Source organism: Gossypium arboreum, chromosome 3 (genome assembly GCF_025698485.1).
Source record: "Gossypium arboreum isolate Shixiya-1 chromosome 3, ASM2569848v2, whole genome shotgun sequence".
NCBI lineage: Eukaryota > Viridiplantae > Streptophyta > Magnoliopsida > Malvales > Malvaceae > Gossypium > Gossypium arboreum.
In genome coordinates, this window is record NC_069072.1 from 36,782,137 (window position 1) to 36,787,212 (window position 5,076).

At 34.0% G+C, this 5,076-nt stretch overlaps 1 long non-coding RNA gene across 1 annotated transcript; it reads left to right on the plus strand.

The window, feature by feature from the left end:
* Window positions 1–1,397: 1,397 nt before the first annotated feature.
* LOC128290221 (uncharacterized) lies at window positions 1,398–3,836 on the plus strand. The gene is made up of 2 exons (XR_008279864.1): window positions 1,398–1,487; window positions 3,669–3,836. It is a non-coding gene; the product is annotated as an uncharacterized LOC128290221 (long non-coding RNA).
* Window positions 3,837–5,076: the final 1,240 nt, after the last annotated feature.

A 5,076-nucleotide genomic window follows, 5' to 3' on the forward strand; every position in this document is an offset into this window, starting at 1 on the left:
TTAAATCTGGTAGCACCTCGAACCCTATTCCGGCGAGGGATACGGGCGAAGGGTGTCACATTTTATTGGTATCAGAGCCATGGTTTAGTCGGTTCTAAGACTACCATGGCGTATGTGAGTCTAGCTGTACATGCCATATTTGAGCTGCGATAGTGTGATATCTCCGACTCGATTTAAAATTATTTGAATAGGATGATAAGTCTTTCAATCAAGCTAATTTTAATAGTATAGAATATGTACTCGATGTTTGAATGAAATTGTGTTCTATACTTGATTTGATTAAATTAAAGTTGGCTCAAATGTTTAAGTGTTCATGAATATATAAATCCAAAGTTAAATGAAATGATATGTTCAAAGTGCACATATGTGATGTTTTATAGACTTGGTTAAGTCACTTCATTGTGCAACAACAAGTGAACATAAGCACTGTGTGTGTGAGTTCCGTAACCGAGCACTGTGTGTGCAAGATCGATTGTTGAGGCACTGTGTGTGTGAGTTCCGTAACCGAGCACTGTGTGTGCGAGATCGGTTGTTGAGGCACTGTGTGTGCGAGTTCAGTAACCGAGCACTGTGTGTGCGAGATCGGTTGTTGAGGCACTGTGTGTGCAAGTTCCGTAACCAAGCACTGTGTGTGCAAGATCAGTTGTTGGGGCACTATGTGTGTGAAATGAGATCATGTAAGACCTCGTTTGAGATGAAGGCATTGATTTGAAGTAGTGTATAAGAACGTATGCAGGACACCGCATCACTTATGATTCATGTAAGACCGTCCGGACAAAGGGCATCGATATTGAATAAACTTGGTCGATGTATGTAGTCCATGTGAAAATGAGACGTGATAAATAACAGATAAATATATGCTATATGTGCTTGACATGTGACCTTGTGGTTCCATGAATCAAACAGGGAAAAATATGACATGTTTTGGTTGGTATGTATTGTATATGTGCAAGTTTTGTTCATACAAATGAATTGACAGTTATCACACGAATTTAAAATCATAGTCATAAGTTATTAGTAAATATAAATAAGTGAAGTAGGTTTAGAAAATGAGGTATCGGGACCTTGTTTCTATAAACCGAGTCATAAATATTTTTATAAATATTTACGTAGTGGCAATAAGATGGTATTAAAGTTTCGTTGAAAAATTTTATCATTTCGATAGTTAATTAAATAAAAAGGACTAAATTGTGTAAAGTGCAAAAGTTGTGTTCTATAACCTAAAGGTATTAAATAGATATAGAACTTAAAAGTAGAAGTCCTTATTTGGTAATTAGCCTATTAAAGAGATAGTGGGATATGATGGCTTGGCATTTGGTGTAATAAATAAAGTGTATAAAGGTTAATATTGTAAATTGGTTAAAAATAATAATAAAATGAATATAATAAAAGAATCAAGGTGTCATCTTTTTCATTCTCTTTTTACCAGCCGAATATGAAGGCTTGAGAAGCCATGGAAGAAGCTTCCAACTTTCAGCTAATGCATGGTAGGCATTTCTAGTCCCGTTTTTAATTATTTTTATATTTTCGGGATCGTTGTTGCTTAATCTATCTAATGAGGGGACTATTTTGCAAAACCATTGAATAGTTTGATATTTTCCATTGATGAGTATAATAGGGCTTTGAAGTTTAATGGAAGAATATGAGTCCTTGTTGATAGTTAAACACTTTTTGTTAAGTGAATTTTGTGAAATTGACAATTGAGGCTAAATTGATAAATGTGAAAACTTTGTGGTTAAAATGTCAAGTAAATGAAATGTGTGGGCTGCTAGAGACACTAGTGATATTCTTCTATAGTATAATTTTACTCAATTTCATGAATTTGCATTTTTATGATATAGGGACTAAATTGTAAAGAAGTTGAAATATTAGGGGCAAAACTATAATTTTACCATAAAGTGAATTATGGACTGTTTTGATACCATGAACATTTGGCTAAGCTTAATTATGGTTAAAAATGGTTAATTTGCATGTTTTGAGCTCAGGGACTAAAATGAATAAAAGTAAAACTTTAGGGGTAATTTTGTAAAAATGACAAAAATGACCAAATTGTATGAAATGAGGTGTTTTAATGTCTAAATTAATATACTGAATGAAATTATTAATTTAGATCAAGATCAGGTGGAAAATCGAGAAAAATGAGAAAATTACCAAAATACCCCTGAACTTTGGTATCTCTACGATTTAGCCAGGTAAATTCGTATGCAATAAGCATTGTTAAATTGATGTTTCTAATGCTTTAATATTGTATAAATTGTATATACGTGAATATTTTACTGTCTGACGACATATCGACAAAATGTGGCACTTAGTGTGCGGGCAATCAAATATTGTACTCGATTATGAAATATTGAGAATGGCTCTTAGTGTGCGAGATATTGAGAATGACACTTAGTGTGCAAAATATCGAATGATTCAAAGGAAATTATAAATTGTGATTGAATGATTAAATAGAGCAAAGTGAACAGGTATACATGCTATATTATATGAATTGTTTATGAGACGACTTTATAATGGTGATATTTGGGCTTTGAGCCTAGCAAGCTTTAAGCTGGTGAATAATATTATCGGGTTTAAAACCTAGCAGGCTAAATACCGGTGATTTGATAAAAGTCTAAGACTATGAGACCTTGTGTTAAATCGGCAATTGAATCTGTTCAATGCATTAAGTTGGCCAGGTATGTGATATATTCTTATGCATGTTAGATCGATTGGAATTGAATCATGAATGTGAAATGAAAAGCATAGGTGAAAATTCCTATGTCATATATGTGAGTAAGGGCAAAACCATCGTAAATTATCGATAAGGGTGGACTATGTGCGGAATCATCTTATAATTGCTAATTTGAACGGTTGTGTACGAATCATTGAGCATGATGTATTATATTGAGATTATGCTTGAGTGAAATTATAGATATGTGATGAAATTGATTGGTGATATACATGTTTAAATAATGTGAATTCAAAGAATGTATGAAAGAGTAAATTTGTAATAAATCTGCTTGGGACAGCAGTAGTAACGTGATTTTGGAAAATCACCATAAATTGTTGGAGTTGAGTTAGAAGCTGAATAAATTATGTAATTAAAGATTAATGAGTCTAGTTTCTTATAAAAGAAACCGTGTAAGCAAAAGAATTGTTGATAATGAAATATTTGAAGTGGCGTGGGATAGAGTCAAATGACTTTGGGGTCCCCTATTCTGTTTTTAGAAAATCATTATAATTTGTACAAAAATGGTTATAAGATAAAATTTATATGCTTAGACTCCTTAATGAGTCTAGTTTCAAATGAAATCAAATAGAACATATTTTGAATTCTGTACACTGAGAAATTTGATTCGTAGTGAAGAGTGGTCAGATTAGTCAAACAGTGAAACAGGGACAATTTAAGAAAAATCTGGTATTGATTGGCCAAACCTAAAATTCTGAAAATTTTATGGATGGAAAATATATGAGTCTATTTTCAGGGAAAATTAACGGCATTTGGTTTGATGTTTTTTAGCTCCAGTTATAAATAATTTAGTGACTATTGCTCAGGAAGAAAACTTGTAGTGAATTTGTGATTATGTTGTAAACATTGATAAAACTTGTTAATGAGTTGCTTATTGTTTTCTTATGAACTTACTAAGCGTAAAGCTTACTCCCCTTTTCTTTCCTATATTCCCTAGGGTTGCCAGGTTAGCTCGGGTTGGAGGCCGTCAGAGATATTATCACATTGTCAAGTCTACGCTATCGGCGTAAGTAAATCTTAGTGTTTCGAGTCTATGGCATGTATAGGGTTGTAAAGTTGAGTAAGTAAATGATACAAGACTAAGATATTGGTAAATATTTAATAATTCCTCATGAATATTTTGGGCCTTGTAAGCCTGATTAAAGGATAATATACGTGTGTATGAAAAGTTTAAAATTGATCAAAAATTTTTACGGTCTGGTTTTATATAAATGGATGAGTTTAAATCTGGTAGCACCTCGAACCCTGTTCCGGTGAGGGATACGGGTGAAGGGTGTTACATGTAAGGAAAAGATAGATGAGCAAGTCACTTCCATCACAATCTAAGAAATCCAGAGATATGTATTCTCGTTCTCATGTTTCAACTGGGCATTCGTACAAACATCGTAAGAAGCAAAATCCGAGTTTTAAATCTCAAGCTACCTCTGTGGCTAGTGTGGGTAATGATAGAGCTTCTAGACCCGAATGCCAACAATATGGTAGAGGTCATATTGGTAGGTGTAGGGTAAGCGATGGATATTGTTTCTAATGTGGTTCTGAAGACCACTATATCAAGGGCTATCCTCAGATGGTCGAGAAAAAAATTTCAGAGTATAAGGCCAAGTAGCACGACTACAAAAGGGAGACCCTCAAGAAATGCTGGTAATGGGGCTAGTAGTAAAAATATAACAATGGATACAGTGGTGAAATCCGAAGCTAGAGCTCCGGCTAAAGCCTATGCCATACATGTGCATGATGACGCATCTTCTCTTGACGTGATTACGGATACTTTTTCTCTCTATGACACTTCTGTTATTACCTTGATTGACCCTGGGTCTACTCATTCATATGTGTGCATAAATTGGTATTTAGTATGAATATACCTGTTGAGTCTACGAAATTTATGATTAAAGTGTCAAACCCGTTAGGCAAGCATGTTTTAGTTGATAAGGCATGTAAGAAATGTCATTTGATGATTAGAGATCATTATTTTTAGGGTAACTTGATGTTGTTGCCGTTCGATAAATTAGATGTTATATTGGGTATGGACTGGTTGACACTTCACGATGCTATAGTAAATTATAGACAAAAACTTCTTGAATTGAAATGTGAAAATGGTGAAACACTTTGGGTTGAATTAGATGAGTCAGATAGGTTGACAAGTACGATTTCTTCGATGTCTGCTCAAAAATGTATGAGAAAAGGATGTGAGGCTTATTTGGCTTATGTGTTGAATACAATAGAGTCTGGGTTGAAGGTTGAATCAGTACTTGTGGTATGTGAGTATCCGAATGTGTTCCAGAAAGAGCTGCCTGGATTACCTTCTATTAGGGAAGTTGAGTTTGGTATTGAGTTAGTCTCTGGTA